We start from the raw sequence: 24,398 nt of genomic DNA on the forward strand, positions 1-24,398 counted from the left end.
GCCCACGTGAAGAAGTGGAGGCGGGCTTTGCTATGGTCCGTTTCTCGGATGGGACTTAGAAACGCTCACTTCCTGATCCCAGGTAGTATCAGGTGAGTGCATGCTATCCAGCTCTTGTAGTGAATTTTATATACATTTCTTTTAGCATCCATTGACTTAGACGTTCTCGCCCCCCTTCCCCCTTTGAAATATTGTTAAGAGGAGCCCTTTTGCAACCTCTGGAAATGCACGTTGAAGCTTTAATTCGTTGTATTGTACTTATCGCATGTTGAAATTAAACATTGTAAGTACAGGACTTTCTGAACATCTGGTTTTGAAATTACACAGGACAGCCTGTTGTTGGTATCGTAGACACAGTAACTGCTCCGAAGCTCATATATGGTACGGTTCAGGCTCTGGAATGCTCGCAGATTTACTTACTTATTCATTTATTACATTTATTTAGCTCACAGCAGCCCTTGGGCATCGAGGTGCTGTTACTTGCAGGGAACTTAGTTACTGTGGAAGGGCACATGGGAGATGCAGTTTTACATTTGAGCAAGGTACATTTTGTTTTACGTTTGAACAATATACATTATGATACATATAATATACATGTGAGCATGGTGCATTTTGTGTTGTAACAGGTTTAGCTGTAGATCATGGCGTACTTCAGGTGAAGAGCGCAGTTTTCATGCCTTTGTGAATTACCATGAGGGATGTGTCACCTCGGAGGGTAGGAGGTAGGGCATTCCAATGTGAGGGTGCGAGGTAGGGGAAGCTGGAGCCACCTGCTCTGGTTCTTCTTACCATGGGCACACAAAGCATGTTGGCGTAGGGTGTTCTGGTTGGCCTTGTGGAGGGGTGGATCCTTTGTGAGAGGTATTCCGGAGCGGTGACGTGGATGCACTTGTGGGTCAGTGTCAGGGTTTTGAATAAGATTCTTTCTTTTATTGGAAGCAAGTGGGCTGCTTTCCTGTCGGCAGTAATGTGCTCTCTTTTGGAGATGCCTTGAGCTGCGCAGAGAGTGTTGTTCTGGATGACTTGGAGTCCATCCACGTTTTTAGTGGAGGTTCCTTGGAAGAGTACATTGCAGTAGTCTAGCCTTGAGCCTGTGATGGTTTTTTTTTTATTAACAACTCTCCAAACATTGAGGACATTAGCATTTCAGCTTCACATTATATTCACAAGATGTGCGTCACAGTCCTCCCCACTCCCGCCCCTTAACTCGAGCCCCTGCTTCAATGCCACCTGCTTGCATATCTCCGGGCTTGTTTTCCTCATATCGTCTTCACGAAGTTCGGCCTGCGAGGGTCCCACCATCATGGCCACCAGTTGTCTCCATGCTATCAAGTTCCCGTTTCCTCCTCCCCGTCCCTACTGATTGCTTCATACCAAGCTGCCGTTTATGCATCTGCCCACTTCAGGAGGTCAGCCCACCACGTCTCTATTCTGGGTCGTTGGGCTGCCTTCCAGCCCATTAAGATTCTCCATTTGGCCAGGATGTAGGCCAGGTCTTTCATCTTACTAATGTGCTTCAGGTTGCGTGGTCTGGCAAACCCGCCCCCCCCCCCCCCCAGCATACATGCCCAGCCTAACTCCACCTCCAGTGTGATCCGTTTGTCGGCTAGGCGTAGCTTAACCTCTGTCCAGAATCTATCCACCTCCGGGCAGACCCAAAACATGTGTATCATCCCAGCTTCCACCTCCCCGCACCTTGGGCGGGGAGGTGGAAGCTGGGATGAACTTCCAAACCTGGCGGTTTTGCTAGGGGTCATATATGCTCTATGAGTAACATATAACTGGATCTGCTGTAGCCTCGCGTTTCGGGACACCTTCTTGTGGTACCTTTTGAGCCCTATCGCATTGTACACCCAGCATAGGTTCTCCCAGTCCCGCCTCAGTTGGAGCAACTCCTTGCCCACCCTAGTCATCAATAGTTCGTATATGCGGGATATTTCGTGCCCACCCTCCGAGATATCGTACATCGTCTCAATGACTGCATCGTGTTGCTCCGCTAGCACTGCTTCAAGCCACCTTTCTCGCACCCGTCACATAATTCTTGTATAAGTTGGCCTTTGTGCACCCCGGTGATTAATCTCTGGAAGTCTAGTGCCGCCGCCTCCTGCCATACATCTCCGAGGGTCGCAAGGCCCATCTGTTCCCAGTATCTGCGGATCCCTTTTTATCATTTGAAAGTCCTACCCACCTAACGCCACGAACGGCACTTGTAGGGAGCATGGGGTCGGGTTTCCCATTATTTGCTTTGCTCCATATTTCCCAGCCCAGTACCAACAGTCTCGCCCTTCCTTGCAGCTTTGATTTAAGCAACCACACCACCACCCTTAGAAAAAAGGGGGCGGTGTCCTTGTACAATAGCCTGGCTTCGGCCGTCTCTTCTTCGGACAACCACCTGGCCACATACTGGAGCTGTCCCACCAGGTAGTATAACTCGAAGTTCAGCAGGTATATACCCCCCCTGTCACACGAGTTTTGTAACTTCCAAAGGGCCAGCATGGGTGACCAGGGGCAACCCTGTCTAATGCCCCTACTAAGTTGCCCTTTATCTGAGATTATCAGGCCAGTTTTAACCCTGGCGATTGGTGAGCTATATACCATTTTGACCCATCCCATATTCTTTCAGAGCCGCTAGCAACCACGGCCACCTCACAGTCGAAGGCCTTCATGGCATCCAACGAGACTATTACCGTTTCGCTCGGGTCCTTCTCTGTCTGTTTCAATAATGTGGTGGAGTCCCCTATGATTGTCAGTTATATTCCTGCCTGGAACGTAGCCTGTTTGATCGGGTTGTATCAGTTTGCCAATAACTCGTTTGAGGCTGTTTGCCAGCGTAGCTGTAAGGATTTAGCTGTCTTGGTTGAGCATCGATAAGGGTCTATATGACACACAATCCGTGCTTGGCTTGCCCAGTTTTAGAAGCGGAATGACCATCGCCTCCCTCAGGGACTCTGGTAGCCTCCCTCGTTCAAATGCCTCGTTCAGCATGGCAAGCAGTGGGGGGAGTACCTCATGCTTGTATGTCTTATAAAATTCACTTGGGAGCCCGTCTGACCCCGGGGCCTTACACGTGGGTAGGTGCTGAATCACTGTCTCTAATCCTTCTAGTATGATGGGGCATCCAGGTCCTCCCGTTCCTGATCTTTTTAATTTGGGCAATCCTATGTCTTCCAATGTTTCCTGAATCTCTCGACCCATATTCTCTCGTGTCCTCATAAAGGTGCTTATAGAATCTGAGGAACCCCTCATTGACTCCCTCCTGGGTATCCCAGGTCTGGCTTCTTCCACCTTCCTCCCTGACCACCGGTCGTGGTGTTTCATTTTTGTATAACCATGCCAGCAGACTACCCGGTTTGTCTCCCCCCCACCCCCCCACGTGTTGCCTTTCGATATATTTTTTTTTATAGTTCAGTTTACATAGTCTGTGCCAGTGCTCCCTGCTAGTTTGTTGTAACAGCTTCGCCCGTTCGGCATCCTCCTGTGAGGTGCTCCCCCCTCTGCATTATTCCTTCCAGCTCCTTCTGTCTCCTGTAGCTCCCGCTCTATGTCCCCTTGAAGCCCTCTGGATTTGGATATGGCTACACCCCGTACTACCACTTTGAACGTCTCCCATAAGGTTCCTTCTGACTGCACACTCCCTGTATTAATATCAAAGTACTCAATAATCGCCTCCCTTAAGTCCTCATGGAATCCTAAATCCTGCAGGGCCTCGGCTCTGAGCTTCCATGTCGGGATTCTCGCTCTAGGGGGCTGGTGCCTCCACTCCAAGACCAAGGGGGGAGTGGTCAGAGTACTCTGGCCTTATATTCCAAGCCTATCATTTCTCCTACCAATTCCGAGGCCACAAACATATAATCCAGTCTCGTGTGCAGGTTGTGTGGGGCCGCGTAATGTCAGTACTGCCTGTCTTCCGGATGTAGCTGTCTCCAGATATCTTCTAGTCCAAAGTCTCTCAGCAGTGCCTGTAATGCTCTTGGGTCTATCTAGTTTACAATGTGAGCTACCCGTTTTGGGGTGCAATGTACAGTTAAAATCCCCTCCCCATATAATCGCGCCGCCCAGTAGGGGCTAACTTTACCGTATAGGGACCTAAAATAGGCCACTGTGTCTTGGTTAGGGGTGTATGTGTTTATGATGCTCGCGTCCCTGTTTTCCAGCATCCCCCTCACCACTATCATTCTACCATCTGGGTCTACTGTGGACTTAAGCAGCTGAAATGGCACATGAGGTGCCACCCACGTGATCGCCCCCCTTGCATAAGCAGAGTATGTGCCTCCGGTGGTGGTCCCTCTCCACTTTCTCTTAACCACCTCCAGTTTCTCCTTAGTAAGGTGGGTTTCCTGTAATATTGCTATGTCAACTTTCAGCCTTCTCAAGTACATCATTACTTTATTCCTCTTCAGATAACTGTTGAGGCCTCTCACGTTCCGGGTTAAAATTCTAAGGCTACCCATTGCAATGACTGGTTTGTCCCCCCTCTTCCCCTCCCGGGTTTCCTCTCCAGTCTAGTTTGACATAAAATTGGGCTTGTACCCCTCCCTCTTCCAACTAACCCTCCCCCTCCTTCTCCAACTATAATACACTGCACTCAACCCCCTCCCTCTACCTGTCCCCAACTGGTGGTCAGCTCCATCCCTGGATCTGAGGCTCCCCTGCATTTGGTCCTGCCTCGGGATTCCGAGGGAAGGAACCCAGCAGGGTGTCACCGGTCTACCGGTTACCTAACTGGTCTGTTTGTGGGGGTGTGAGGGCTGGTTCCGTTAGGCTCCTACACCTTTCACTAAGTACCCGTGCTCAAGGATCATAGGTATACAGCACTGGTAGCTCTACTCTGACAGACTGTATCTTGTCCTATATTCTAGTCCCAGTGTCTGAGACTGCAACACCCTAGGTACCGCAGTCTTCATGCTACTTATCTGCGCCATCTTCCTTCTGGATACCCGATTCCTAGGGACAGCTCTGCGTATCCAGCCATGCTGTCGCATCCTCCGGGGTATCACAAAACAGTGTCCTGTTTTTGTGGAACACTTTCCGTTTTGCAGGATAGATCAGCATGTACTTGTAGCCTGCTTCTCGCAATCTTCTCTTCACTGCACCAAAGTTAATGCGTCAGCATTGTACCTGCAGGGTGTAATCCGGGTATGCCGTTATGTTTGCCGATGCCCTTTGTATCGTTCCTCCCTTCTGGAAATGCTCTAGGATTGTTTTTCCCGGTCTTGATAGTTCAGGATCTTGGCAATTACCGGTCTGGGGGGGAGGGGGTGTGCGTTTCCCGGTGGTGGCTTCCTCATCAGGGCCCTGTGCGCTCGTTCCACCACAAACCCCTTGGTTAGCACTCGATGTACTCTGTGGGGTTGGGTCCCTCGGCTCCTTCAGGCAATCCTACGATATGTATATTGTTCCTCCGCCCTACTTTCCAGGTTGCCCACGCGTTGGTCTAGGACATGGAGCTCGGATTTGTGGAATGCACATGCAGCTGTTTTCGGGGCCACTTCTCTAAGTCGCCTGTACGTTCTGCTAGCGCTCTGACGTCTTGCCGGAGGAGATTCACCTCCTCCTGTACTGACCCAACTTTGAGCTCCAGTGCCGCCTTCAGTTTGACCATGGCCGATTCCAATTTAGTTTCCGAAGCCACTTTCAGGTCTGCAATTGCTGCAAGGATCTCCTGGTCTTTGCTCATGGCATCTGTGCCTACGATGGGGGTTCTCTCCTTGCTCCTGGCCCCCTCTGCCGCCGGCAGTGTTCTGGCATATTCATCAAGCGTGGGTTGTTTGCCTTTTTGTTTTAGGCAGTTTGTTGGCCATCTTAATGTTTACGGCCTTGTGTGTACGAGCCCCACAGCGTTTAGTCTTTGGTTCCTGCGGGGGGCTGCGTTTGGCCCGATTATACTGTTCATATTGTCTTCCGAATGGGTTGTGCTCTCCCATGTCCTCAGCCGCCGTGGCACCTGTTGCCTTGGTGCGCCGCCCTTTGTTGAGTCTCGTCACTGACACTACTCCGAGAGACCAGTGAGCGTGTATAGGCTCCAGTTCAGGCTCGGTGGATTCAGTTGGCAAACAGTATACCGCTCTAGATTGACGCCGTAGACTTATCTCACGTGTGTGGCTCTGTTGGGCCCCCCCGAAGCCACCATGCGCTTTAGGTTGCCAATTTCGTTCATTTGTGGTTGTCTGCTATGTCAGTGCTCACCACCGCGGTATACTCCTGCATGGCCCTTGTGATGCCCTTTTTGCCTCACCCGAGGCTGTAGGGCAGTCCCGCATTGCCTGGCTCTTGGCTCAGTCACCCACACCTTTTGATTGCTCCAGCAGGGTCTGAGCCTGCAGCCGTGTATTTGTGCGTTTGCACTCCTGTATTGCGAGTGTGTTGGGCCAGCTGGACGTACCCCAGGCACACTGTCCGTGTCTTATTATCCCTGCAGGGCCTTAGGTGTCGCTAGATTGGACCGGGCCCCCCTGCTGGGGCCGACTACCTGGTACCGCGCCACTCTGGTGTTGAGAATGTCATTCGCGGCCACACTGGGGGCTCATTGCTTTATGCCACCTCACCTCGTTGCGTGGGCTCCCTGTTGCGGCGTATGGGCACTTGCTCCCTTCTAGCGGGGGCCCTCCAGGCTTAATCTTGTTCCTGGCCCTCTCCAAGGTCTGCTCTGTGAAGCTCCGTGCGCGCGCTTTCAGGCACGTAGCAGGCGCCCTTCCAGTTAGCTCGGGGGAGGTGCTGCACACCTCCCTGGCTTGTGTTTTCGGGCAAGCTGCCGAATCATCCACGGCCACGGCCGGGCTCATCGCTGCTCTGCGTTGAGGCGGTGTGCCGAATCGTGCATTAATTATTGGGGCTACCACGGTCTCGTTCCGCCTTTATTTTGCCCAATGGGCCAATTACCCTGGGTTGGCCGTGCACCCGTGCCCACGGCTTGTGCAGGCGCCATGCATCCAGAGGCAGTAGACTAATGTCCCTTCGTTGCGGCGTCCGTGATGGTGTGCCTGCACGGCTGAGTCCTCCCGCCCTGTTTTGCTCTGAGCCCTCTGCCTCTCTGTGTCATGCGGGCCCCTCATGCGTCCTTCTCCGCCCCTCCTTGTGCTCGCTCTCAAGTTATCAGGGCCAATGTCATATAGATGTTAGCCGTAAATTGGCTATCATCCTTTCCCAGCTGGGTTGCGTGGCCAGCCCACGCCCCTCCTCCCGCGGTTGTCGCAGGTCACGCATACCCGGCAGGTGCTTCGCCACGGCTGCCAGTGCAGTCCAACCGTGCCTTGCAGGCACCACAAACCAATTCTGCTTCGAGGCCCCTCTGCTACTCCCGGCCCGTGCGCCGCAACAGTGTGGGTGTGCCAGCCACCTACAGTCCTGCTCCGGTCCTTTGTCCTTGGTGGCGCGCCATCTTTGATTTCGTCCTGGCGGACCGTCTTCCTCTTGTGGGCTTCAGTACATCAGAGCCATGGCAGCTGGTGAAATGAATACACACTCCGGGCAAGCCCGGCTGCTTCATATGTATGCTCCAATGTTTCCGTGTGTTGCTTGCCATGCTTTGGGCACTTTTTGTCCGGATCAGTAGAGGATCGGCAGGAGCTCCTTCAGACCACGTCCTTCTACATGGCTCTAAAGCCACGCTCCCGGCTCTGGCTATGTTAGTGCAGTTTTCTTTAGAGAGAAATGGTCTAGCTGTGTTAATTAATTCGGCATGGTAGTCTGCTGAGGATGCAATGGCACTGACTTGTCCATGGGCAGGTTAGAGTCTAAGTAGACTGCAAGGGTTTTGACTGCGTCTGATACTGGGATTTTAATGGAGTCGATGGTGAAGTGTCTGAACTGTGTGTCAAGGTTTTTTAGTGTCAGGGGAGCGTACCAGGAGGAGTTCAGTCTTGTCAGAGTTGAGGAATAGTCCGTTAGCTGCCATCCAAGCCTGGATGGTGTTGTAGATGTTAAGCATGTAGTCAGTGTCATAGTTGCCAATGAGGGTGAGGAGGATTTGGGTATCGTCTTCATAGTTTGTGTAGGAGATACCCAAAGCGTCAAGGATGAGAGAGAGAGTGGGCGAGTAAAGATGTTGTAGAGGGTGGCAGGAGCCTTGTGGTACTCCACATAGTATGATGGTGGGTGAGGCGGAGGCCAAGTCAGAGAATACTTGCATGGTTCTGTCTTGCAGGTAGGTGGTGATCCAGGTCGTAACATATGGGGATAATCTGGCTGTGGTGGCATAGGACGTCATGGTCTATGAGGTCAAATGCTGCAGAGAGGTTGCGGAGTAAGAGTAGGGCTGGCTTGCCTATGTCTCTGGCATTGTCCATCTGGTTTTATTAGGTCCAGTGAAGCTTTTTCCGTCCTGTGCCTAGGGAGAAAGCCAGTCTGATGTAGCCTTAAGAGATTGTTTTCTTCGATGAAGTGGTGCAGCGGCAGGTAGACTGCTTTGTCCATTATCTTGAGCAAGAAGGGGATGGTGGTGATGGGCCTGTAGTTATTCGGGGCGGAAGGGTCGAGTGTGTTTGTTTGTTTTTTAAGAAGGGGGCGTCCCCATGCTTCCTTGAGGCAGGAAGGGACTTTTCCAGTGGCAAACGAGGCGTTGACGAAGGCGGTAAGGAATGGTCCGAGGGTATTAGGGCAGGAGTCACCCTTGCAGTTGGACGGTTTTAGGGTCTTTCATGAGGTTGATCATGTCTTTTTCCTGTATGGCTTTGAACAAAAAAAGCGGGGCCGAGTCCAGGGGGGTGGGAGGGATAGGGGTGTTGGTGGGGAGCGAGTGTTTAGTTGACTGAATTTTGGATTGATTGGCATGTGCTAAGTTTGTGCTAAGTTTGTTGCGCATGGCTGTTTAGAATTTCGTCACACCATGTCTTGTCTTTGGTAAAGTTTAGGGGGGTTGGGGTCTCTAATTCTCAGAAGATAGAGAAGATTTCTTTTGTATTGGAGTCGTCATCGGAGATTCTGGCTTCGAAGGATTTAGCTTTGGCAAGGATGATTGCCTTCTTGTATTCTTTAGAGCAGGCGTTGAAATCGAGTTTGTCTTTATCCGAGTGGGAGGTTTGCCATTGTGTGAGGGCTTTCTGTTTTTCATTGCAGAGTATGAGGAGGTCCGAGGTGAACCACATATTGGAGTGACTCGTGGGTTTGTGTTTGCAGGGTATGAGTGGGGCTATGGAGTTGACAGCTGATTTGATAGCAGCCTCGTATGAGAGTGCAAGGGTTTCTGGATCAGTGGAGAAAGGTGGTCTGAAGGCTGGGCCTTGGAGGAAGGGTAGTAGTCTCTTTAGTTAGTTGGCGAGAGCTTCTTGTTCGGGCTGGGGGCAAGGGCTGGGGGTTGGGAGTGGAGGAGATCGAGGTAGGTATGTTGAGATGATGTGGTGGTCAGACGATGGAGTGTGGGTATGCTGTGCAGCTACTAAACAGACCCTGCTCTGGTGTAAGTGACTACATATATAATAATCGGGCCCGTTTCATGACACAGGCAAAGCGGGTGATTGCCCGGGGTGCAATTGCCCTGGTCCCTGGAGGGCGAAATTTCTTTGGGTGTGGGGCGCGATTGCTGTGGGAGAGTATCTGCAGCACAATAGCGTCAGCTGCTGACTGGCAGTCACGTAGTACTTGCGTAACGTTACAGAAGTCGGAGGCTCTCTGAACTTACGTGCCACTTGGGGTGGGGGCGCCTTTCATGGTTGCCGTCTGCCTTTGTAATCCACTAGGAACAACACACTGCAGAGGGAAAAATAACAGCTGCCTTTTGAGTGTTTCCGGCTTCCCGCCCAACACTCCAATTGCTTTCTACCTGGATCTGTGCGCAAAGAAAGAAGCCTGCGTTGATTCGCTGACTCGCTTGTGTGCAGAACTACTCAGAAAGAAGGTAGGTATTGCTTGTGTTGACATTTTAGAAAATATTCCTTTAAACCAGTGGTCTTCAATCTTTTTTGGTCTTGTCCCCCCTGAGCAAAGTTTGGGCAGGCCGCCCCCCCCCCCCCCCAAAAGTGCCCGATGGACAGTATGTAGAAATCGCTATGAAGTTTTGCGTGCCGTCACTGCACCCTACTCCCAGTACAGACCATGGGCTCTCCCCACCCTACTCCCACCACTATTCCAGTGCTGCAGCCCATCCTGCTCCCACCACAGTCCCATAAAACAAGCATACACGTTTAAATAAAAAATAAATCTCCATAAGCGTACCTTCTGCAGGGGCCTGGGCGTGGTTGCTTAAATGCCCCGCTCCAGGTTGCTCTGCCCGTATGTGCGAGGAGGCGCAGGAGCACCCCCTCGCACATACATACATGCAGTGCCCCAGCCAGCATTTCCAATGAGCTATGCAAGGCTGGCGAAGCAAAACACCCCCAGCGTTGCATGGCTCAGTGATCATGTGCATCTGGGGAAACGAACTGTCAAAGGCAAATAGTGTTTCCCTTTGACAGTTCAGCCAGCCCAGGAACACTCCCTCAGCTGGAAAAAGCAGCTGAGGGGAGTGCTCAGTGTTTCACTGGGCTGGCTCCTTGGATCCTCCATAATGGACGCCCCCCTCACCCATTATGGATGAGCCGGGAGGCTTGGACTGGCCTGTAGGGCGATGACCGTACCGAAAATGCAAAATGCTAGTGTAGGCCAGTCAAAATGGGCCACTTTTTTGCCCAATGTGGGCCAGTTTGAGGAGTTACTTCACTATGCAGCTAGTAGTTTGGGCCATTGTTGCTGAATAAATATTCTTTAAATATCACAATTTTTTTACATTTGAACAAAAAACAACTCCTTGGGTACTATTCAAACAGTCTGCGACTAAAGGACTGAATATTCGAATATTCATTTGCAAATGCTAGATTTTTTCATTGGTGGCTAAGACCGTTTTATGGTCCAGTCTGACCATGTGAGCTGCCCCTTCCCATTTCCTCCAATCTTCTTTTTTTTTTATTTTATTTTTTTTTTTACTCATTTCATGCTGGGCTCTGGTGCCCCCCCCCTGGGATGTGGCCGCGCGCCCCACCGTTTGAAGACCTCTGCTTTAAACTGTGTTCATAGCAATCGGCTGGTGCTCAAACAGTAGATTGCACAGTTCACAGTGCGTTCTGGACAAGAGACGTCTGCTCCTTTAGAATGTGTCCCGCGCCTGAAAGGCTAATTGGCAGTATGTAGTTTCACTCTGTTCTGTCCTAAAACGTCTAAATGGCAGAAACCTTTCTGAAAACGTATATTGGAAGTTGCTGCTGTTCTGGGCACTTTCAGCCGCAACCTTTCTTCTTTGTTGGTTTTAATTGGACATGTTTGAAATTGGAATACTTGAGATCCTGTCCTGTGGGTTGAATTACTTTGAAAAGTTCTACACAGGTCCCTGAAGGCCATGTGCGATGGACAGATGGTATAGTGAATGGGTTCCACTTCTATTTAAAAGGGTTTCTGCCATTTAATAAGTGACCAAATGTAAGGTGTCTTTCCCTGTAAGAGATAATGCCCAGCTGGTGTAAGTCTCAAATGAGGACGGCCATGCAGACAGATTGAAAGAGATTAAAGTGGGACAGAAAACGAGATAGTCAAGGAAAAGGTGAGGAAAGCGAGATTAAGAAATGGGGAACGAAAGAGAGGAAAATAAAGGCCCTATAGGGGAAGCACAATGGGGGCAGAGATTGAACTTGAGAAGGAGAGGCAAAGGGCAGTTAAAGGGCAAGAGTTGGGTGGAAGAGAGCCGAGGGTAGGGGTAGATGTGACTTGGAGGAGGAGTTGTAATGTAACTGGGAGAGAGCACTGTGACCAGGACTTGGTAGAGACCACTGTATCACACTTGCTGTGAAATGCACACCGGAATGTTCAAATTGGCTAAGCTCCGGGGCTGCAGGAGGACTCTAATGAAGTGGAGTCCAGCCCTCCGTGCTCACATCCGCTGAATCCCTCCTTTTGATGTTTTGTCAGACGAGTTGTTTGCTGACTAATACTTTCCTTTGGCACAGAGCACCATCTGGGTACTGAAAGGTGAATGCTCATAGATGTGCCAGTAGTCAGGCTGCACAGCCTATTTGTGAAGTTGGTCTTTGGTCTTAGGTGAAGTGAGGGATGCTCTTACTGTCAGGACCCAACCTGCTTTTTATTTACCTTTGTGCCCTTTGCTTCACTCTGGCCTCGTAACGAAGCTCGCCAGCGCTCTTGTGGTGTTCTGGTTCCTCACCTCTGTATTGTTCCATTTCAGTTTTTGCTTTCTTAATGGTTAAAACAAAGGCCATTTCAGTTGAGGAATATTGTATTAGATCGATTGAGTTTCTGGTCAGATGCTGCCTGCCTATTTGATCTGGGGGCTGGCATCTGCACTGTAGGATATTTCCACTGTATGGCTATGTGAAATGAGTTTAAGGCTTTGATCGAGACTTTCTGCCCTTTCCTTCTGCACAAATAGAACTATCTGAAAGCACCATCACTTTAAAAGTGACTTCTACATGACAGACTGCCATCCTGATCCCGATCTTTAAGAAGGGAGACAGGATGGATCCCAGCAACTATAGACTACTGTCCATGCTCGATTGCACGGGCAAGCTGTTTGCATCCATATTGCTGGATGCCTTACAGGCATGAGTGGATAAATCTGAGCTACTGTGTCATTTCCAATTAGGCTTTAGACGAGGGTATTCCACAGCGCATAACTTATATACTTCGGACTAAAGCCAGATCAAAAGGCAAACCACCGCTCTGTACACTTTTTGTGGATTTCAAGGCGGCGTTTGACCTTTATACCTAGAGAAAAACTTTGGGCTAAACTCACTAATGGGCTGCCCGGAGGGCCCATTGTATTATCTCAGGCTACATCATCACAATACCAGTGTGTCCCTGAAATTAGATATGCAAGGGAATATGATCAAGTATATGCACATTGCCCAGTTTTGGCCTACGCAGACGACTTGGTAATACTTGATCATACTTTAGTGGCCTCTGTAGATCAACAGAGGCACCTTGGTCGTTTGCTGAGGCCAATGGGCTGGTTATAAATCGTGACAAAACGCGACTGGTTTATACTAACGGGAAAATCGTTCACACCAAATTGTTAACTGAGCTAGAGATCCCTTATACACCAATGTATAAATACCTGGGAATTAAGCTGCATGACAAGGGTAGTTGTTCTGCTTGCAAACAAGCACGTTCCATTAAAGCTGCCCAGATTTACTGCCATGGTATATTGTTTCTCCCTTAACTACGGGGGATATACAGTTTGGGCTGCCCGTCAGCTATATAATCAGGTGTTAGCTCCAATGATAACCTATGGCCTGGAATAACTACTGTCCATAGACTTAAAATGGTTGCAGATCATAAAGGGTAAATATTGGAGGAAACTACAGGGCCTCACAGACTGCATACTGATGGAAATAATTAGACTAGAGCTAAGACTGATATCATTTAAAGCTATCGTGCTGAAAAAACGAGCAGAAATGTACATCACTATGTGCAATGACACCAACAATAGATTGCTTTTTGCCCTATATCAGGAAACACTTAAAGAAGCAACGACATGTCAGCTAAAAAATGTATGGAGGTACTTTTTAAAGAGAGATGTTGGATACAGAGGAAACGGCGGGACATTGTAAAAATGAAACATGCACTTGCTAAACATATTGAATTGTGGGACTGCCTGGAAAACTATGCGTATTTGAATACTCTAAAAAAGTACTGGTCGGGATCCCACCTGTTATATACATTTAAGAAGCCTCAGTAGTACATGAATCTCTCGCCTTCCCCAAGATTCAGACGTTTCATATTATTATTATTGAGACTGAACCATCTGCCAGTACTGTCAGTAACTGGGTCATTTACCAACATACCATGGCTCGACCGATGGTGTAGGATGTTTAAGAATAAGGATGTTATAGAAACGGCCAAGCACGTATTGTCAGAATGCTCTAGCCTTACTGAGGCATATACCAGACATTATGGGAGATATGTACACAATCTCATTACCATAAAGGACATGGCTTTTTGGGCACAGTTTTATAACACAAGTAACATGAAGGTATATATCTCGATGTATAATGTCTGGCAAAAGGCAGAAAAACTCCTGGAAATAGCCATGTAACAGTGATCGATACATTCTTTACTCTCTCATACGCACACTGTAGAAAGATCAAGCTAGACTGGAAGTCGATGTCATTTTGGAATTCATATGTTTTAACTTGGTCAATTGGAAATTACTGTTGACCTATGTATTTTATTTTGTTAGTAACAATATTTTATATAGCATATCTGCAATTAAAGCTGTAGTTACATTGAATATGTATTATAGATACATTGCACTATTGTGATAAAATTGAATATTGTAGAAATTATTGAATTGAAATGTTTGTACTTATTGAATGTCAGAGGTTTACTTGTAAACTATAACACATTAAATAAATATTTACTAAAAGTGATTTTCAAATGACAAACGGCACTCCAATAAATGCTCAAAGATTTGACCTGTTTGAGGTAATTGGTGAGATGTAATTCAAAGCATAAAATAAGCGGTATTGCATCGCAGTTTGTGATGCAATACTCCTGATTTGCTTTTTACTTCAATAATCATGTCGCACAAATTGCAACATGATTTATAGAAGGAGGGTTACAGGTTTAGTTAGCCTGGCCTGTGCTTGTGGTGCAGCGCGCACATGCGAGGCAGAGGGGGGAGAGGCTGCTGTCTCCGAAAGACATTCGGAGAGGAGCCCATGTGCAGAAGGCAGAGCACGGAAGGGAGGGAGGGACCGCTCGAGTCACGGCTCGGCTACACAGCCATCGTGGATGCCGTGGGGAAGGTACCGGGGCATAAGCCTGCAGGCTGGTGAGCAGTTCAGGGGACTGTAAAAGATGTGCACTGATAAAACTGCCTGCAGGCATATGGTCTTAATGTTCTTTGAAGCAGAGACTCCAGTGATTTGCTGCCGTCCCGCGCTTCAAAGAACATTTTAGAACATCTTTTCAGGCTGCTTTATCAGTGCAGGGCTCTCGCAGACCCTGCACTGATAAAACAGCCTGCATATATTGCCTTCTCAATGTTCTTTGGAGCACAGTACTACAGTCATTTGCTGCTGTCACACGTTTCAAAAAATATTTAGAAAGCCTTGGGCTGTTTTGTTAGTGCTAGACTCACACTGCCGCAGCACTGATAACACTGCCTGTACGCAGGGAAGTATCCAGCAACGCAAGAGTGTGTGGAGGCGGGGTGGGCGGTGGGTGGAGAACAAGCAACGAAAAACGTCCTGCTACTTTCCCTGCAAATTCAGTGCGCGCGATTCCATATGGTCTCTTTCGTGCCCACAAACCGGCCACTCATATCCCATCTACTTTTTTGGTTGGTAACATTAGTGGTAGATGGCATTTTAACACATCAAAAATAAATACAACTGCAGAATCATTATAGATACAGGAAACTCATCCATTAGAGCTTTGTCCAGGCACTCTGGGGAAAAAAATACGTACAAACCTCATAATTTGCATATGGCTTGCACCAACAGTAATTACTTCCCAGAAAAGGGCATAGCAAGGAGCATCATCAGTCTTTGATACTTGGAGGCCCATGGAAGTGACGTTAGAATAAGTTGCCATAAGTAAGCCAAGTGGCAAATAACTTTGTGGCGCAAAATACCTTCATTGCACTAGTGTTATTTATGGAGCAACTCTATAGTCTGTTTTATTTTATTATTATTTTTTTTAAATAACAGCATGATATATTAACATAAGCTCTGAAGTGAATCACAGAGCAGCAGAGAAGACAGTGTGATTAAACGATCTGTCTAGGATCACACACTTACTTCAAATGGTGAAACTGGGATGTGGACAATTTAAGCAACGGACCACATCTTCCCAGGTTTAGTGGATATAGGTATTAAGGTTTTCTTTGTATTTCATGTGCTTAAATAATACTTTATTTAAAGGAATGCCTTGGAAGCAAAGCACGTTACATAAGAAACTAGCGTTTCATAATTGACTTTAAACTATATACATCATTATAGAAATATATTGAAATATACGCGGATTGCTTTAGTTTTATTCTCCCCATCCTTCATGCAAAGTCACAGTAGCATCATGCAGATTAATGTTAGACTAACAAATCCACCCTGGGTAAAGCCATAGTCCTTATTTCATAATGCCTGCAGTATTGCATACCCTTCTCAATGCTGATCACTCCCTGCCATGCACATTTCTAGAAGGACGATGGTCCGTCCTAACAGCCCCCTCCCACCCATCAGTGCCTAATGCAGTGGTCTTCAAGCTTTTTTGGCCTGGGCCCCGCTGAGCAAAATTTGGGTAATCCGGGCCCCCCAAAAATGCCAAATGGACAGTATGTATTGTGCGCCGTCACCGCACCCTACTTTCAGTATAGTCCCTGGGCTCCCCCAACTGCTCCCATCACAGTCGCTGGGCTCCCTCATCCCTCTCCCCGGCCCCCTCGCGCACCCTGGGCTCTCCCCGGCCCCCTCGCGCACCCTGGGCTCTCCCCGGCCCCCTCGCGCACCCTGGGCTCTCCCCGGCCCCCTCGCGCACCCTGGGCTCTCCCCGGCCCCCTTGCGCACCCTGGGCTCTCCCCGGCCCCCTTGCGCACCCTGGGCTCTCCCCGGCACCCTGGGCTCTCCCCGGCCCCCTCGCGCACCCTGGGCACTCCCCGGCCCCCTCGCGCACCCTGGGCACTCCCCGGCCCCCTCGCGCACCCTGGGCTCTCCCCGGCCCCTCGCCGGCCCCTCCTGCTCCCAGCACAGTCCTTGGGCTCCCCCATCCCGTTCCCGACACAGTCCGAGGGCCAGTGGCGGCTGGTGGATTTTTTAAGTGGAGGGGCATAACTATTCCCCCCAAAAATGTGATAGCAACCGAACGCAGTGAGGGCACCCAAACAAAATGGTGCATTCGTTAAAAAAATAAAATAAATGGATAAATAACCAGACAATTTGCAATTGGTGCTGGGGGGCCCAAAGGGCAGGCATGACATTTTTTTACTGGACATCTATGATCGATATCCAGTAAAAAGATACCATCCCTGTCCCCTGGGCCCCACTGGGCCGAACACAATCAACATGATTGTGTGTATGCAAGGCGTTGGGGGGCCAAGGGGGAAAGCATGGTATTTTTGACTGGACATCTAGGATAGAAATCCAGTAATAAAATACCATCCCTGTCCCCTGGGCTCCACAGCGCCTCAGGAGAGCTGATTTTGGCAGGTCAGTAGTGTGATTTTTCATCAAAGGCATTTAGGCATTTTCAAAATGCCTTTGTTGTACAACCCTTCTCCCCCCCCCCCCCACCCCCCCCTTCTATCCACCACTTGCCAACATCAGCTCAATGGACCAAAACAAACACAAACATCCATACAGCAATCGCTCATCATTCACACGAGAATCCATCACCATACACTCACTCATAACCCCAGCATATACGCTCACATACACATGTTTAAATTATAAAAAACATAAAACGTACCTTCTGCATTGGCCTGCGTGAAGGTGCTTAAACGCCCTGCTCCAGGCTGCTCTGTCAGTATGTGCGAGGAGGCGCAGAAGCTCCCCCTCGCACATACAGAAATGCAGTGCCCCAGCCAGCATTTCCAATGAGCTATGCAATGCTGGCGAAGCAAAACGCCCCAGCCTTGCACGGCTCAGTGAGCATGTGCAGCTGGGGAACTGAACTGAACTATCAAAGGGAAATGGTGTTTCCCTTTGACAGTTCAGCCAGCCCTGGAGAACTTCCTCAACTGGAAAAAGCAGCTGAGGGAGTGCTCGTTTTTTCACTGGGCTGGTTCCTTAGCTTCTCCATAATGCGTGAGGGGGCCACTTGGTGGGCGCCCCCTCACCATTATGGATGAGCCACTAGGCTCGGACTGGCCTATAGGGCAATGCCTGTACCACAAATGCAAAATGCTGGTGTGGGCCAGTCAAAATGGGCCCCCTTTTTGGGACAATGTGGGCCAGTTTGACGAGTTACTTCACTATGCAGTTAGTAATTTTGACCACTGCTGCTGAATAAATATTCTTTAAATATCACAATGTACTTAGATTTTAATGCAAAGCACCCCATTGGGTACTATTCAAACAGTCTGTGACTAAAGGAATGAATATCCATTTATAACTGCGGGCCACTTTTTCATTGGTGCCCAAGACAGTTTCATGCTTCAGCCTAACAATGTGATCCGCCCATTTCTTCCAATTATTATGCATTTTTCTTTTCTTTTTTTCATTTCATGCTGGGCTCTCACAGCCCCCCAGGGATGCGGCGCGACGACCTACTGGGGCGCACCCCACAGTTTGAATACCACTGGCCTAATGGCTCACGTTAGCTCACGTACCTTGGGGACATTGCCCTGGCAGAGCGACAGCTCTCCAGTTGAGCATCCTCATTGAGGTGCCGAACCGAGAGGTTTCCCAGAAAATTCCCGGTCAGGCTCCCAGAAGAGCCTGTGGGGGGGGGTTGCTTGAAAAAGGGGACAACCACTTAAAAATAAGACACAGAATCGGGCGATGTTCGGCAGGTCTGCCTGCAGGTTGGATTATCAAAAGGTTGTGTGTTATCAAGTGTCTGGAAATAATATTTCTCCTACCCGATGATTCGTAGAAGATCTATTCTTCCCAGCCATTTGCTAATGGTCATCCCGGCACTGAAAACACAACCTAAAGTCATGAGGCCTTCTAAATGTCTTTGAAGGGCCGGACTGCAGCAGGGCCGGCTGAAGATTTGCCATGGTTCGCGCAGGCCAATTTCAATTTTTTAAAGTGTTTCACAGTTTCTTTTAAACTTTTACAAGTAAATTAGTACAAATAAATGAAAATGAAATAATGCAAACATACAAAGAAATATACATTCTAATGAAGACCAAGAAATACACCTTGGGAGGGCAGAGGAAGGGGGTTAATAACACAGTTTATTACAAGACTGCCAAACGGCGGGGAACTGAAACCCTAAACTTCCACTGAAAAGCTATTAATCCATCTTTAGCAGCAAGGGTCTATTCCGAAACTACGCAGCTTACAAGGCAACAAAGTGATGACCCGTCTAGATACTGAGGAAGCCCAAGGAAGGCGGCGACCTGAAGCACTCCAGCAAATGTTGCTTGTATGTGTGCACTGCAAAGTACGCATTTAAAGTATGGAATATAAGAAGTATTTTGCAATGTCATAACATTCCTGACTTCCAACATGGACAGTTGCTGGTGGAGCCTCCCAAGCTTGGGCCCCTTTCAACTGAAAAGGTTGAAAAGCCCTGACACCCCCTGCTTCAAGGAGCATTTAGAAGGCATATACCTGCAGGCTGTATTCTCAGTGCAGGGTTGTGTGCTATGTGGTGTCTGGGGAATAATAATTCTCCTGCACGATGATTGGCTGGAGATACTTTATTCCCAGCCATTTGCTGGAAGTTGTCCCGCATGAATAACAACCTGCAGGCATGAGGCCTCCTAAACATTGTTTGAATATCCATGTGATAAATTAATTGTGCCTGTGCTGCATGGTTAAAAAGGCCCAGAGATAACTTCTGTAAAACATTTTTTGTTAGTTGCTTCTTCACCTTTTTTAGGCAATTGCCATGTTGCAATATAAAGTGCTAATCATTTAGGTTGGATTGCTAATCAATTATTGTTACTTAGCAATTTCAGCTAATCAATTTTGAAAAACGAATTGATGCCTTGTAATTGAAAGGAAACCCTGTAAACAATGTGCCATATGGTCCTAATTCAAGCAACCCTTTCTCTGAAGCCAAAGTTGTGGCCTCTCAAAGTGCAGTTCATGGTAATGAGTGCAGTTTCCAGGCTACCCGTTTCCAGGCTACCCTTTTACCCCATCTGCAAATTCAGAGCCTTGTTTTGTTGTAGTTTGGTTACAGCGTATTTGGTTGAGAGAGGGATTGACCGTTGCAATGTGAGGTGGTGAACTGGAACCTGTCAGCCAGTGGTAGAAATTGGCATACATCGTATTTGTCCAAATTCTAGAAAAGTTTTGTTGAAATAGGTATGGCCATGATCTAGTCTCTCCAAATTTGTCCCACTTTCAACTAAGCACTTTTAGAATGGAACCTCCTTACCACTACTTTGCCTGTCAATCAATGCATCATTTAAACTGAAAATACTTTAGAAAAAAACGTTTTTGGGCAGTTTGGATTATTCCTGGCAAGAATATTGCAACATGTTATAATTGGGCCATACTTTCTGGCAATTTCTTTTACTTCAGGCATTTGAAAGTACTGGCAATGTCAAATCCAATAAGACCTTTGGGAACACAGAACCGGCAGATAAAAAAAACAAGTGGCGCAAGGTATCAAAAGTACCAAAGTACTGTCTACGGGGGGTGAGAGCTCCACGATCACGCTGCTCTCCCCATAGTGGCCATTTTAGCATCCCAATCACGATGCACTTTTTTTTTCTCCATAACACAAATGCTCAATGCAAAATTAATCCATTCGCACTTGCTTGGTATGCTCTCAGACTTCCATTTGATGACTAGAGTGGCTTGGGCCGCTAACGGGAGATGAGCCGCCAGCCCCTTGACTCTATTCCTTTCCTCCTCACGTTGCTCAAACCCAAAGAGAATCAAAAAGGGGTCTGGAGACCTCTGATCCATCCTAGGACTTCGTCCCAGTATACCTTGATCCTGGGGCAGTCCCACCACATTTGCGCCGGCAGAGTGGACTTGGTGACTGGAACATTCGGGAAAGGCTGAGAGGGTCATATTGCCATCTGTCTAGCAGTTTAATTGCGTGGAGTTTGTGTGGGCTAGATATAGGAACTTTGGGGGCGGCCCTGCACATTCTTCCCCACATATTCTGTTCAATTTCTTCACCAAAATCTTTCTCCCATCTGCTCTTCAGGGGTAACGTGGATCCCTTCCCTGCCTCTCAGTTCTTTATACATGTCGGATATCACCCCCTTCATTTCTGTTCTGGAGTTTATGAGCTTCTCAAAGGGGGTGAGCTCCCTGTCCACACTACCCTTTCACTCCTCTTTTGTCGGGACTGCCTTAATCTGCAGGAAGTGTAAGGCCGACGGAGAGCCCAACCCGAGAGCCTCACTGAGTTCCGCAATTGTGATGAAGGATACATTCCTCCACAGCTGACCTACCCTCTCCAGTCCAGCTTCAAACCGTGGTTGGAATCTGTCCAAATGGGGAATACTTTCCCTGATGCTGGGAGCCCATAGATGACTAGGGGTGGGGGGGGGGGCATGAGGTATTTTTCCGCATATCACCTCTTAGCTGCCGTATCAGTTTATCCCTAGGCACTTGCAACCACTCAGACTGTTGCTGGGGTCAAATAGTGATTGTCCATTGCAACCCATTGGGGTTCTTTATGATTTCGAAGGTGTGGGATCAAAATTCGTAGTTGGGCAGCCTGATAATATTTCTGCAGGTCCGGTAATCCCCCCCCAACCCCCGTCTTTAGGTAATTCCAACGTCTCGTAGGCTACTCTTGCTTTCTTTCCCTGCCACAGGAACTTTAGTATTTGCCTTTTGACATCATCAAAGAAGAGCTTTGGCTTTTTTATTGGAAGCATCTGAAAAGGGTAGAGAAAGCAGGGAAGACATACCATTTTGATCGCATTAAGCCTGCGCAACCATGATATCGTCCGCTTTCCCATTTGTTGAGGTCGACGTGAAATTGTAAGAGGAGGGGTGGGAAGTTCGCTACATAGTTTGGTGATGTCCCTTGTGATGTGTATCCCCAGGTATCTGCACTTGACGCTTTCTAGGAGAAGCCCCAGCCGAGAGAGTCTGCCGATATCTGCTTGTGTGGTATCATGTAGGGGAAATATGATAGATTTGGCTTGATTGATTTTGAAACCTGAGAGATTTCCGTATTCTTCAATCAGTTGGATTGCTTTTGGGATGGGGGATGTGGTGTTTGATATGTGCAAAAGTTAGTCGTCGGCATACAGGGCAACCTTGTATTCTACAAGTCCTTGTCGAAGTCCCTGAACTCGGTGGTCATCCCAATTACTAGGCTAACGGTTCCAGTGATAGTGCAAAGAGTATTGCAGAGAGGGGGCATCCCTGTTGTGTACCCCTATTCAATCGAAACCAGCGAGAGTATTCCCCATTCACAAAGACAGAGGGCTTGGGTGATGTAAATACCGCCTCAATCCCACTCCTGAATGTCGTCAGTCCTCCGCAAATGGGGAATAGGTCCCTCAGAAATCCCCATTCAACCCTGGCGAAGGCCTTCTCTGCGTGGGCTGACAGGAGGGTGGGGTCGTTGGTCATGGTTTGGGATGCATTGATTAAATGTAGTCTTCCTCATGGGTCTGCTCTTTCTACCCAAAACAAAACCAGCCTGGTCTGCATGTATTAAATGTGGCATGTGGGTCTCTAGTCGGGCTGCAAGGATTTTAGTATATATTTTGGTGTCGATATTTAGCAAAGATATTGGGCGATATGAGCTGCAATACTTCGGGTTTTGTCCCTCTTTGGGGATTACCGAAATTAGGGCTCGGACAAAGGAGTCGGGGGGGGGGGGGGGGGGAGGGGGGGTGAGGGGGGTGGGCTTCACGGTGTCAAGGATCTCCTTGAAGAGTGAAGGAGGGGGAAAGGAAGGTTTTATAGAACGCGGCAGTGTAGCCTTCTTCTCCAGGGGCCTTGCCTAAGGAGAGTCTCTTAACCGCATTTTTAACTTCCTCTTTAGCTATCGGACTCTCTAATACCCGGGATTCATCTCTTGACAACTTCGACATTTTTACCGAGGACAAGTACACTTCAGTCCCCAATTCTTGGGGTTGAGCCTCTGATCTATATAAGGCTTCATAGAATGTGTCAAAGGCTTCAGGAATGCCTGCTTCGGTTGCAATTTGGGAGGTCTCCCGGTTCTCTATCACTAGGACCCTTCGCTCGGTTTGTTGGTCACGTAGTCTGGCTGCTAATAGGGCATCCGCTTTATTCCCCAAATAGAATTTTTGTCTCAGGAGCTGTAATTTAATTTACGGGCTATCAGCCCGTGTTCCAGCACGCGCAGCTCTTCCCTCTTCATTTTTGCTTCCAACATCTTATCTGCTTTCCCTCTGCCATCTTTCCTTACCTCTTCGTCCAGGCGACACATCTCACTTCTGATTCTGTTTTTCACCAATTCCTTTCACTTTTTTTTAACGGCCCCGCCTTTAATCAAGATACTGCGCCAAGTTGCTTTCCCAGCTCCCCACATTGTTAATTTGGAGCCCTCCCTGGTGGTGTTTGTTTTAATTTATTCAATGATCTCGGCCTCCATCTCCGTTTTGAAAACCGGGTCTTTCCAGAGGGTTTCATTGCATCGCCATCGACCTCCCCGTCTTGGGTAAGGTGTCCCAGTTGATGTCAACTGTAACCATATTGTGGTCAGACCAGGTGACCGAAACAATTTCTGATCTCTTAGTAGCGTCATATACCTCTCCTGTTAGGTATATATAGTCAATTCTAGTGAAGGTGTTATGTGGGGCGGAGTAAAAGGTGTACCCTCGTTCGTTTGGATGTAGTTCACTCCATGCATCTCTCAAGCCATAAACTCTGAGCATGTTCGCCACCTTCCTCCACTGGCTCCTTGGTGTTAGGATTACCTGCTTTCCTGTCCAAATTGGGGTCTGCCAATAAATTAAAGTCACCCCCAAGGAGGACATGACCAGATGCCTCCAGCATGATTTTGGGGATTGTCTTGGCCAGGAATCTAGATTATCCTGTGTTGGTGGGAGTATATGGTGTTAATGTAATTTTCACTTTTCCTAAAGTGCCGACTACAAGAAGAGCGCGACCCTCCACGTCTGCCCAGATCTTGGTTGTCTTGTACCTAGTCCTTACTTGATAAGTATCCCCACTCCCCTTGCTTAGGGGTCCAGAGCCCCAAAATTCTAACCCTGATTGTAACCCTAGAAGCCTCAGTTCCTCCACCCTAGCATAGTTTGTTTCTTGCAGGAAGAAGACCTCCAATTTCGCCTTACGGAATTCCCGATATACTAGATCATCTCTTGGTTGGAGAATTGAGTCCTTTTATATTGAGTGTGCCTACGCTGAGGAGGTTTTGCATCTGTTGGTTAATTTCAACTGCCATCTGTGATTGCGCATGCTATGTGACCCCCCCCTTTGCAAAGAACCACCGCCTAGGGAGCTATTGGACCACCTTGTGCGTACCAGTTGAAGCCATTGAGAGGTTTCCGTTTCCGACCCCTCCCTCCACCCCCCAATTTGCACTCCCCATTCTCAGTTGGTGGCATCCGAATAGGATCAGTTAGGAACGTTGATCAAATCTCCGACCACCAGTGGTGACCGTTAACTCTCTTTAAGTCTCTTTTCAATAAGCATTCTCAATAACATTTGAGCCCCCTTTCCATTCCCCATTTCCCTTATTCAAAACATAAATCACTCAATGAAACTTTCAAAGATTTATGCCATACCAACGTCTGTTCTCGGCAGTGCGTCTGCTCTTTTCACCGAGAGGGGCGGCTGGGTAAGTAGATGTTCGCCTGTATCCAAATCTGGTGTGACCCGGATCACTGAAGG

At 48.4% G+C, this 24,398-nt stretch overlaps 1 protein-coding gene across 8 annotated transcripts in view; it reads left to right on the forward strand.

Moving 5' to 3' along the window:
* The window catches only part of EYA3 (EYA transcriptional coactivator and phosphatase 3), a 2,553,793-nt gene continuing 2,529,395 nt past the window's right edge, over positions 1-24,398 (forward strand). For 6 of the 8 annotated variants that reach the window (XM_069623073.1, XM_069623079.1, XM_069623071.1 and 3 more), the window contains exon 1: positions 7-92. The gene's annotated coding sequence lies outside the window, so the exon portion shown is untranslated. Of the gene's footprint in view, positions 93-24,398 lie in introns of all 8 variants that reach the window. The other 2 variants (XM_069623074.1, XM_069623072.1) reach the window with 1 other exon arrangement.

This window comes from Ambystoma mexicanum, chromosome 11 (assembly GCF_040938575.1).
Source record: "Ambystoma mexicanum isolate Mex_15411 chromosome 11, UKY_AmexF1_1, whole genome shotgun sequence".
Taxonomy (NCBI): Eukaryota; Metazoa; Chordata; class Amphibia; order Caudata; family Ambystomatidae; genus Ambystoma; species Ambystoma mexicanum.